Consider the following 13,076-nt stretch of genomic DNA (forward strand, 5'->3'; position numbering starts at 1 on the left):
ACTGCCTCTGCCACAGAAGTTATGACCCTCTCAGAGTCTTTCTGAGCCTCTTGTGTAGCTGGTGTTCAGGAGGCCTCTTTGGCCAGTCTTTCTCCATAGCTCTGCTGGTTTAGGCTCTTAGAATGCTCCCTTGCCTGGGGTCCTTCTCTGTTGTTTGGTGTGTCAGGCACTTAAAGGGGCACCCTGGATGGGGTCCTACTCTGTAACTCAGTGCATCAGGCACTTGATGGGCCAGCCTCTCTGTTGTTCAGCTGCGGATGCTGGCTGTGTGGAGAGAGAGAGGCTATGGTGATGGCTCCATCCCCTTCACATGACTCAGCAATATCGCCTTGCTTCCATGGCTGCCTGACTTTTCTCCAGTGGCATTTCCCACCACGATCTCCTTCTTCACATCCTCTCAATCCGTTTCTCCACAGTCAACAGCGACCCTTGCCCTGGGATTGCTCAATAATCCCTAAACTCCAGCTCCTAGCCGCTGTGCCTTCCAGGGGACCAGCATTCCTGTCTAGGATATGTATGGCTATGGCAAGGTCTGTCTGAGTCTCATTCCATTTAGGCTGCCACAGATCAGCTGTTTCACTCTAAGCCTTAAATGTTTCTCCTCTGACTCAGACAATTGCCCCACTGTGGGGATCAGACTCCTGCTTCAGTTCCCCCACCTGCTGAAGACAGGTCCAGTCCTACTAACACTCCTGTTTTCCCCCTAGTTCCTTCATCCTATCGAGTTTTGTCTAGTTCTATATATTCTTTTCCTCTAGTCAGGTACTCCTGTCCGCTCTCAGCTGGTGTTCTGCATGTCTGCATGTCTGAAGGTGTATTCCTGATGTATCCATGGAGAGAGATGTACTGCACATCCACCTACTCCTCCACCAACTTGTTCTTTCCCAGGAATTGACATCTTAATAAGATTAAATCTTCTACTCCACGAATATGGGTTGCTCAGTCATGTCCGACTCTTTGTGACCACATGGACTGCAGCTTACTAGGGTCTTCTGTCCATGGAGTTTTCCAGGCAAGAATACTGGAGTTGGGTTGCTGTTTCCTCCAGGAGATCGTCCTGACCCAGGGATTGAGCCATGTCTCTTGCATTGGCAGGTGGATTCTTTATCACTGAGCCACCTGGGAAGTTCATGAGTATGGTATAGCTCTTCATTTATTTAGGTCTTCTTTTATTTATTTCAGCAGTATTTTGTAACTTCCAGTGTAATATTTTGAATACTTGAATTTTACTAATGAATATTTTGGGTTCTACACTATTCTGAATGGTATTCTGTTATTTGATTCCTGCTAATATAATAAAAATATAATTTATTTTTTCATATTAATGATTATGTAACCTTATCATTTAAGTAAATGTTTTACAAAAAAAAAAAAAGGTTGTTTTGTAGGTTCCTTAGGATTTTCCATGTGAACAGTTATGTCATTTGCATATAGAGATAGTTCTGCTTTTTAAACTAAATTTATGCTTTTCTTCTTTTGTTTTATTACAATGATTAGGACCTTCAGTACAGTGTTGGATTGAAGTGACATAACTGTGCATCATTTCCTTTCTCCTGATCTTGTGGCAAAAGCATTTGATACTTATCATTGGTTGTGTTAGCTATAGGGTATATGTCACCTTTGGGGAGACAGTTCTCCATGAGTGTCCTGTGGCTACACGTCTTGCAGGCAGATGCACTAAGCACTCTTTTGTTCTGGACTACCTTTTTAAGGATATTTGTATGGCAAAAAAGGTTTGGATATATAGTGTCTCCCTCCAGATCTGATGTTTACTGTCCAGTATGATAATGTCTCCCTCTGGGGCAAATGCTGGGCACAGTTGCTTGCAACCCATTGCAAGAGATTTGGGTTCACTAAACAGTGCGAAGAGTTGACTCACTTGAAAAGACTGATGCTAGGAGATTGGGGGCAGAAGGAGAAGGGGATGAGATGAGATAGCTAACACAACCAATGATAAGTATCAGATGCTTTTGCCACAAGATCAGGAGAAAGGAAATGATGCACAGTTATGTCACTGCAATCCAACATTGTCCTGAAGGTCCTAATCATTGTAATAAAACAAAAGAAGAAAAGCATAAGAGGATGAGATGGCTGGATGGCATCACTGACTCGATGGACGTGAGTCTGAGTGATCTCCGGGAGTTGGTGATAGACAGGGAGGCCTGGTGTGCTGCGATTCATGAGGTTGCAAAGAGTCGGACACGACTGAGCGACTGAACTGAACTGAACTGAAACAGTGTTTCTCTTCTGCAATGCAAGCCACTGTGTGTGCAGGTGGTTTCTAGCCCTCTTGTGTCACCCTGTGAAACTGGGGTTTGAGAAAGTAGCACAAGAAAATGATAATATGGAAGGTACTACTGTTGTTAATGAGAAATAAACTATCCTTTAGAGTGGAGCTAGATTCGTGACTGCTGCTAGCATCCATGACAGGCTGACTTGGTTAACTTGTAAGTAGAGTGAAATCTTAACTGTTTATAATTCTTGGCAATGACCTTAATCAAATTGTGGAAAGTCCCTTCTATTCATAACTTTTATGAGGGTTTTTTTTTTTTTTTTCTGGTCTCAGGACTTCCCTGGTGATTCAGTGGTTAAGACTCTGCTTCCACTACAAGGGGCATGGGTTTGATCCCTGGTTGGGGAACTAAGATTCAACATGCCACCCTGTGGTGCAGCCAAAAAAAAAAAAAAAAAAAGTAAAAGATCTAATTATCAGGACTCTCAAGTTGCAAATCATTAAATATAATAAATTTAGAACTTTTGGCATGAGTGGCTGCCATGCCTGTTGTCATTCTGAATGATGATTATCAGTGTACCACCAGTACACTAACTTTAAAAAATTCAAATAACTTACTCTTTGTGACATTGAAGGAACTCTGAAAATAAAAAATTATATATATGTACTCCAAGTAATGCTTGCCTTCTCCTTAAAAAAACTCAGACTTTTAAAATAATGAATGAGTGTTGAATTTTATTAAATGCTTTATTTTTACCCATTGAAATTATCAAATACTTCCTCCTCCCCCCATTTTTGTGAATTACATTGATTTTTGAATGTTAAATTAACCTTAATACACACTATTTGGTTATAATGTATTATCCATTTTATATGTAGCTGAATGTGATTTGCTAATATTTTGTGGCTATTTTACACCTCTGTTCATGAGATATATTGGTCTGTAATTTTTCCCTTTCCCTTCTCTCCTTCCTTTCATTCAGTCTCTCTGTGTGTCTGTCTGTCTTCTTTCTCTATATTTTGTAATATTTTTGTGAGGTTTTGATATCTTGGACAGACTGACCTCATAAAACTAGTTGGGAAAACTTCACCCTCTATAAACTGACCAGATTTATGTAAGATTATGATAAAATTTATGTAAGAGTTTGGGATTCCCAGGTGGTAATAGTGGTGAAGAACCCACTTGCCAATGCAGGAGACTTAAGAGACATGGGTTCAATCCCTGGGTCAGGAAGATCCCCTGGAGGAGGGCATGGCAACCCACTCCAGCATTCTTGCCTGGGTTGCAAAGTGTTGGGAGTGGCTGCAGCCATTTAACAGCAGCAGGATCTAAGATTCTATATTCCTTAAATATATGATAGACTACACCAGTGCAGTCACGTGGATCTATGGTCTTTCTGAGAAAATTTTGACAATAGATATAATTTCTTTAATGGATGTAGGGAAGCCTATTAAAATGTCTGTCTTTTTGTGTTTGTTGGTGTTATTTTTCAAAGAATTTGTCCATTCATCTAAGGTGTCAAATTTGTATAAAGTTATCCATTATATTTTTATTGTCTTTTTAATGTATGTGAGGTCTGTGGCAATACTTTATTTCTTATACTGAAAATTCTTTCTAGCTAGAACTTTATCAATTTTGTTGATCTTTTCAAAGAACTTACTTTTGAGTTTGATAACTTTCCTTGTTGTTTGCTTGTTCTATTTCAAGGTATTTATATCTTCTCTTTATTATTTATTTTGCTTTTCTTTTGTTAGTTCTTTGAGCTCTAAACTTAACCCATTAATTTTGACCTTTCTTCTTTGCTGAAATCAGCATTTCGAACTATAAATTTTTGTCTAAGCACTGAGTTAGCATCATTTACATACGTTAATGTTATATATTCACTATCATTCTATTCAAAATAGTTTCTAGTTTTTCTTATTTGTTTCTTCTTTGACCCATAGGCTATTGAGAAGTCTGTTGTTTACTTTCTAAATTAGAGAATTTTTCTAAATATCTTACTATTGATTTATAATATAATTCAGTTGTCAAAGCAGACTCTATGATTTCAGTCATTTTAAATTGATTGAGACTTGTTTTTCTAGCATGGGTCTACTTTAAAGAACAAACCATGTGCACTTGACTTGAAAGAATACCTATTCTATGGTTGCAAGATATATTTTTGTATAAAAATCAATTAGATCAAAGTGATTGATAGTGTTATTCAGATCTGTCTTTACTAACAATTGCAAGTATATAGCAAATATGTTAGTCACTTCAGGCTATGTAGCATGTATGAATAAGAAGGAAGGAGGGAAAAAGCACCTTTTATCTATGAGTTTGATATTTTAGAACTTGAGTTTATTGTAATTTTATATTAAAGCTTTCTCTGTATAGTTACTAATTATAGGAGCTACTGGTTGGGATAATTATGGTTAATTACCCATACATGCTAATAGGAAAAACAAAGGGTCCATGTTAAGGACCAGTGGGAGGAAAAATAGTTAAAAATAGGGGGGATTAGATTTATAATAGTTTGAGACATGGTAGGGGCTCCCCTGACAGCTCAGTTGGTAAAGAATCTGCCTGCATTGCAGGCAGATTGAACCACAGTTCAATTCCTGGGTTGGGAAGATCCCCTGGAGAAAAGGATAGGCTACCTACTCCAGTATTCTTGTGCTTCCCTTGTGGCTCAGCTGGTAAAGAATCCTCCTGCAATGCTGAAGACCTGGGTTTGAATATTCATTGGAAGGACTGATGTTGAAGCTGAAACTCCAATACTTTGGCCACCTGATGTGAAGAACTGACTCATGGAAAAGACCCTGATGCTGGGAAAGATTGAAGGCAGGAGGAGAAGGGAACAACAGAGATGAGATGGTTGGATGGCATCACCGACTCAATGGACATGAGTTTGAGTAAACTCCAGGAGTTGGTGATGGACAGAGAGGCCTGGTATGCTGCAGTCCATGGGGTTGCAAAGAGTTGGACGTGGCTGAGCGACTGAACCGAACTGAACTGAACTGAGACATGATATGTTGTGTTGTGGCAAGTTTGCTATGCAGTCCCTTTCTATTGAAGAAAAGTAATCCACCATCACTGAGTTCAGTCTATGTGCAAAACATTGTGCAATAAACTTAACACATGTATGAGGTAGATATAATCATCACTATTTTCCAAGTAACATAACTAAGAAAGACTAATTGTCAGGTTTATGAGGTTAGCATAGCAGAAGACAATGCTTTGTGTTCATCAATATTTATAATGTTTTCCTGCCTAAACCTGAAAAGTTTGCTTCCCATCTCCCTTTTAATTAAGTGGAGTTGAGTAATAGTTATTATCAATGAGCTATAGCAGTAAAAAGTCCCTCAAAATTCTTCAGTGTTTCCCCTCCCCTGGTACTAAGAGATTAAACTATGAATGGAGAATGCCTGAACTGTTGAGTCACCACTGAAAATATGGTGCCCTGGCGTGCTGCCGTCCATGGGGTCACAAAGACTCGGACACAACTGAGTGACTGAACTGAACTGATAGACATCTTTCATTAGCCAGAGGGGTTGGGATGGATATGTATATTAAGAACCTGGTAAGCACTAGTTAACTATATTTTGGAAACAGAAGTTGGGCTTTGGGGGGCTTCCTGGGCTTCCCTGTTGGCTTAGACAGTAAGGAATCCACCTGCAATGTGAGAGACCTGGGTTTTATCCCTGGGTTGGGAAGATCCCCTGCAGAAGGGCATGGCAACCCACTCCCGTATTCTTGCCTGGGAAATCCCCATGGACAGAGGAGTCTGGCAGGCTACAGTCAAGAGGGTCACAAAGTGTCAGACACAACTGAGCAGCTAAGCACACATGGTTAAGAATCCAGTGGTTAAGAATCCACCTTGAAATGCAGGGCACACAGATTCAATGCCTGGTCAGGGAACTAAGATCCGACATGCCATAGAGCAACTAAGCCCAGTGCCACAACTTGAGAAACTGCACACTGCAACAACTAAGCCCATGTGCCACAACTGCTGCACTCATGCAGCATGGCTAGAGAGTCATGCATCACAGTGAAAGATCCTGTATGATACAATCGAGATCCCAGATGCTGCAACTAAGATGCAGCCAAATACATATTAAAAAAAAGAAGAAATTGGATTTCTTAGTCTGCTCTATATACTTCTAATTACTGACCACACATCAACTGTACACTGAAAAAAAAAATCATTCTTGCATAGGTTTTTGTTTTCAATACAAGTCATTAACTGTTGTTAATGGCTGTTATTGGATCCCTGAACAGTGGTTTGCAACATTTTGATTATAAATATATATGTGCACTTTTAAAAGTCTATACACTAAAGAGCTGTGGTATACAATATGGTAGCCACTAGCCACAGGGGACTATTTAATTTTAAGTGAATTAAAATTAAGCATATTAGATATTCAGTTCATTAGTTTGGACTAACCACATTTCAAAAGCTTGATAGTTCATTTCTGGCCAGGTAGCCACCATATTGGACAATGCCAATATGGGGCATTTTCATCATCCTAGAAAGTTCAGGAGGACAATGCTACTGTAGAACTTTTGTCGGTTATCAAAGGAGTCTGTGATTGCAAAAAGGGTAAAAATGATTGAGTTTGTACAGGCAGTTGCCTCATGTATAAAAATAGCTTTGTCCTTGAGAGATGGGCTATACCTGTGTTAATGATGATTCTAAGGTATGAAATATAAACTCCAGAAACATAATCCCCTGATCCCTTCAGGTTGTGGTAAAGGAAATTAGAAGTTTTCTATGTGAGGGGATCTCAGTCACCTTTTTCTCATGTGTGCATGGGAGAAATCACGTAAGGGTATTATATTAGTGTGCTTGGGCTGCCAAAACAAAATACCACAGACTGTGTGTCTTAACAGAAATTTAGTTTCTCACAGTCCATCTCACAGTCCACAACTGAGATGCTGGAAAATCTGTTTGTAGTGAGGACTCTCTTCTTGCTTGCAGGTGGCTGCCTTCTCCCTGTGTCCACACAAGGCCTGTCCTCTCTGGGGTGCAGAAACTGGTGAGGAGAGAAGGAAATCTTTTCCTCTTCTTATCAAGCCACCAGCCTTATCTCCTTATGGTTTCTCTGAAACTTTATTGCCTTCTCATAGGTTCTATCTCCAAACATAGTCACACTGGGATTAGGGCTTTCACCTGAATTTGGAAGGCAGGGGAATAGCAGGGGGAAGTGAAGGTAGACACAATTTAGCCCAAATAGGCATTTTCTATTGTGATATGAATCACAATGCCTGTAGTAAATGGCAAGAAACAGGTTTGGGTTTTTTTTTTTTTTTTTTAATTTATTTGGCTGCACCAGATCTTTGTTGTGGCATGTGGGATCTAGTTCTCCTTCCCTTGCATGGGGAGCCCAGAGCTTTGCCACTGGACTACCAGGGAAGTCCTAGAAACGGGTAATTTCTTCACAGAATAAGTGCTAGGGGGACAGTGAATAAAAAGTTTAGTAGTGTTAGCCTGAGGTATGGGGGGCTTTTGAAGGAAATGAGTCTTTCTCGTTCATATATTTATTTGGGAGTTATTGGACATCTCCACTATGCCTCATATTATGTTAGCATTTGATAAACATATGTGATGAGCATATATGAACACATATCATGACCATAGATGATGAACAGGAATATGGTAAATGCCATTGACCATCTCAAGTCAGCCGGCGGATGTGAGAATGCACACATTCAGATGTGTGCAGGATGCCAGTAGCCTGGAATCCTTAGCTAGTGAGTCATGGATCCTGTTGTGTAAGCTGGGACCTTTGTTTCAGGGTTAATATTTTTGTTTTAAATTTCCTGTGTTTTCTATGTGCCACAATTAGAGATAATTTGAGATTAGCTCAGACGAGTTTTGCAGAAAATGAGGCTCCCTGGAGACTTGCTTTTTTTCTGATTAGCCCTCCAGCCTCAACACACAGCAATACACCTCAAAATATTTGAGTCCGTGGTGAGGGGAGGCTCCCAGGAAAAGAACACCTTTCTCAGCTGGGCAAGGAAGAGAGTCTGGGCAAAAATGATAATTTAGTCAGGGCCTTTCGGTGTGAACTAATACTTAAACCACACATTCTAGACTTTAGGGCAAATTTAATTCCCTTGTTGGTGAGGGACAGGGAAGCCTGGTGTGCTGCAGTCCATGGGGTCATGACTTGGCAACCGAATAACAACTTTACAAACAAGGGAATGTAAGCCCAGTGAAATTAAAAAAGCTTGTCTACACAGAGTGCTATTGACACAGCCCGGAATAGATTCTGGCTCAGTTCCTCTTAGTGCTACTCAGGTGTTCTGGTGTTTATTTTATTTTCACAATGTGTAAGTACAGAAATTTTAAGTAAAGAAATTGAAAGCCCACAGAAAGTTCCACAGCAATTTGACATTGCCACAACATCCAAGCACTGGATCATTTTTCTATTAATTAACTTTTATTGATTTTACAAAAGATGGCAACACATTGGAAAGAAGAAAATTGGTCTTTCACCACAATTTGTGTGCCAACTCTCAGACAGTACCTGGTAGAGTGGTTAGGTTGATTTAATCCATGTCTGGGGGCAGCCTAAGCACTGGGAGACCCTGGCATATCCAAGAGAACAGCGCTGGGTCCCTGCTCTGCTCCATCCTGCTCTCCATCCATTTCCTCCTGCCACAACAGATGTCAGTCTCTCCCCAGGGCTCGTCGCTGATTCCCTTCTCTTCTTTCTCTACACTCCCTTGAGTCCTCATTTCCTCTCTCTGGGTTGTATTTATAGACCTGTCTCCTAAAACTCTATTTCCTGCCTCAGGCCCTCTCTGTGACTCCAGTCTCTCATTTTGTCCTGTTTCTCTTCATCAACTTACTTCAAGTTTATAAAGCACAAAATTCTCTTCTGCCTAGCTCAAACACTCAGTCTCAGACCCTCAGTTATCCTTACTCCCTTCCACTTTCTCAGCCCCCTATCTAATCATTCATCATTGTTCATCAAAAACATGTTTTAATTTTTCCTTCAAAATAATTTTGGCACCTCCCTCTTCTTTCACCCCTTCCGCCACCATGGTAGTTCAGTTCTTTGATGGCTGAGATCTCTTTGCTGGTCTCTCTGCTTCCACGTGCCCTTCTTTTGAACATATTCTTCAGGCACTCCTAAAATGCTCTTTTAGTTGGTAGAATTTTCCCATTTAAAAACCTTCAATGACCAACTGTAAGATAAATTCCAAACCTTTACTCAATGATAAAGGCCACGTCTAATTTCCTGGTCCCAATCCATGTTTCCAGTCTTGCTTCTCACTCCTCCATCACATACCATCTGCTGCCAGACAAGTGGAATTTCCTAAAGGGTTTTAAGACATTCACTTCATTATCTCTCTTGCATTTCTGTTCAAGTTATTTCTTCAGGTTACCATGTTCTCCCTCTCATTTCTGCCCACTAAATACGACTCATCCTTTAAAACCCAGCTCAGATCTTGCTCTTCTCAGCTCTGTCAGAACTGATATTTCTGCCTATTGAACTAAAGAATTTTGGTTGTGCCTCCATTGTGGCACTTATTTCATATTATTTTGCATTATAGTTATTTGTGCACATGTAAAATCTTTCCTAGATTATCTGCTCCATGGGAATGGAGTTCACATATTTTATGCACGTAGCTGGTATGTTCGGAGAAGGCAATGGCACCCCACTCCAGTACTCTTGCCTGGAAAATCCCATGGACAGAGGAGCCTGGTAGGCTGCAGTCCATGGGGTCGCTAAGAGTCAGACACGACTGAGCGAATTCACTTTCACTTTTCACTTTCATGCATTGGAGAAGGAAATGGCAACCCACTCCAGTGTTCTTGCCTAGAGAATCCCAGGGATGGGGGAGCCTGGTGGGCTGACGTCTGTGGCGTGGCACAGAGTCGGACATGACTGAAGCGACTTAGCAGCAGCAGCAGCTGGTATGTTGAATAACATTGACACATGGATTATAATCAAAATATAACTTTATTTTTATCTTTCACCATTCCTTCAAACTTTATTAAGTAGCAGCAATCTACTCCTTACTTTGAGTAGAGTTCCAGCTGACCCATAGCTGTTCTGATCTTTCTTGAATAATAGATTGTCCTAGAATCATTTTTGCAGTCAATCATAATTCAATAATCACTATGCTCAATCTAACATGGAAGGAAAAACCCTTAAAGTGACACTAAGCTTTCTCTCTTGGCTTTGCTAGGATAGACATGCTCTTTTTTCTCTTCCTGCCTACTTCATTGATCACATTTGATTGATTTTAACATATTGCAGCTACCCATTTCTTTGCTTATGTATCTTATCTTTGGCCAATAGGAGCCTCTTCAAGTTGGCTCTGAATCCAAGGCCTTGTCCTAGCTCTGAAGAGGGAGAAAGGAGACACCAGCCAGGGAATGTCAGTGGCCTCCAGAAGCTAAAAAGTCAAGGAAATGGATTCTCTTCAAGAGCTTTCAGCTGCAGCCTGCTGTCACCTTGATTTTAGCCCAATATGACACATTTTGGAATTTTGACCTCCAGAACTGTAAGCTACTGTGTTATTTTAAGCCACTGTGTTTGTGGGAGTTTGTTACAGGAGCGGTACGAAACTAACGTTTTATGCACCAACTTCCTCAGTCCGTATGTTTTGTGTTTGCTCTCAGAGTTTCTGGAGGTGGGGATTAAGTACCTTATCTACAGCGGTAATTGTCTTGAAAACAAACCATATATTTGCTTCCTTCCCATTCCTGTCTAATTTTTTCACTCTCATACTGTGTTGGAAACACTTCTGAAAAAACTGCTTACACTCAAGTCCTTGAACTGAGATTTGCTTCTGGGAAAACAATCTAAAACAGAAGTTGAGATGGTTTTGGTGAGAGACTGATACAGTACTTGTTTAAATTCTTCAGTTTGGACTGAAGAAGAGAGTTCTGTATTTACGAGAAATTTTTACGAAAAAAAAAAACCTCATGAGAAATTTATCATAAAATTTGCTTATGAGAAGTTTCCAAGGTGCAGGAATGGAGGAGCCTTGGAAAGTGAGTGGAAGCCTAAGACTCAGGTGACAAAACATAGTCACTGCCTTTCCCCCCTCTTCTTTCTGTCTTCATTGTGTGCTTCTGCAGTACTTGAAGTAAGACAGACACCAGGGACTCTAAATCTGAGTTGGAATTTTAAGGCAGATACAGTAGATTGGTTCACTGTACACCAGAGTTTCTCAACCGTGGTACCATTGATATATTGAGCTGGATAATTCTTGGTTTTTTTTTTGGCTGCGCTGGGTCTTTGCTGTTGTTCAGGCTTTTCTCTAGCTGTGGGGAGCGGGGGCTATTCCAGTCAAGGTGTGCAGTGGCTTCTCTTGTTGCAGAGCACAGGTTCTAGGCATGCGGGCTCAGTAGTTGTGGCACAAAGGCTTAGTCACCTCATGGCACATGGAATCTTCTGGGACCAGGGATCAAACCCATGTCCCCTGAATTGGTAGGTAGATTCTTAGCCCCTGGACCACCAGAGAAGTTCCTGGATAATTCTTTATTTGCAGTCTGTAAGGCTTGGAGAACCGCACTCTGAAAGGAACACTCAGGGACAGCCTCTAGGGGACTGACAAAGTTTATTATCCAGCTGAGCAGTTTTATGGTCTCAGGGAACAGAGCATAAAGCAGACTTGCACGTAGCCTTTCTCGAAAAACATCAAAGCATTCAAGCATAAAATACCGTTCCCACCGCCCAAGACATAACATAGCTTTGGCGAAACTCTAAAGGGAGTCTTATCATGAAACAACGGTCCTTGCTCCCAGAAACAGGTGGTCAGAAGGAAGCCTTCAAACGCCAGACCGGGTGTATAACCCTTCGTTATCCGTTCCCAGCCTCAGGCCCTCGGTGAACGCTCATAACCCTTTGTTATGCTCGTTCCAGCTTCCAACCTTCATCATGGGTGGAGCAAATACATTTTCAGTATTTGCTAAAAGCCTTCCAGCTCCTCCACACAGTCCTGCACATTGTAAGATATTGACCAGCATCCTTAGCCTTCACCCTCTAAATGTTATTTTCACTCCCACCTCAGTTGTGACAAACAAAAGTATCTCCAGACATTATCCACTATCCTGAAGGGATGAAATCACCCTGCAGTGAAAACCATTCCTTATGGAACTCCAACTCCTTTGCCTCTTGCCTTCTGGGGCCCCGGAGGCAGAAAGTATGATCACATTCCCTGGACTATCTTTAGACAGGATTCTGTGTGTGAGACTCGGAACATGGCCACGAACATACATCAAAGAGCAGCAGACAAGTGATTTTTCTGACCAGCACAGTCATTGAGGTGTTCGTTTTGTTTTGTTTCTAGAACAGTAGTGATGATGGCCTAGTCTCAGGCCTCACGTGTGTTGAGTTCAGTGGCAGCAGTGTGATTTTGTTACAACAATCCATACTTTGACCACCTGATGCGAAGAGATGACTCATTGGAAAGACCCTGATGCTGATAAAGATTGAAGGCAAAAGGAGAAAGGGGGCAACAGAGAATGAGATGGTTGGACGACATCACTATCTCAATGGATATGAGTCTGAGCAAACTCCAGGAGATGGTGAAGGACAGGTAAGCCTGGTGTGCTGCAGTTCATGGGGTCACAGAGAGTCAGACACTACTTTGTGACTGAACAACAACTGGATAACTGGATATTTCTCTTCACTCTGTTTCTCCTCATTATGTAACATCTACGTTGGTTTCTTGGCACTTGAAGAAATTTGAGATGAATTCTTTTCTGGTTAAACTGGCTACAGATGATTCTGTTATCTGAAATGCAGTCATTTTTACCAGGACTGTGTGCAGAAAGCATCACAATGTAAACTGGCTTTGGTTTCATGAGAAAGCTAGGGAAACAATACTAAGAAT

The sequence above is a fragment of the Oryx dammah genome, unplaced genomic scaffold (assembly GCF_014754425.2).
Source record: "Oryx dammah isolate SB20612 unplaced genomic scaffold, SCBI_Odam_1.1 HiC_scaffold_2, whole genome shotgun sequence".
Taxonomy (NCBI): Eukaryota; Metazoa; Chordata; class Mammalia; order Artiodactyla; family Bovidae; genus Oryx; species Oryx dammah.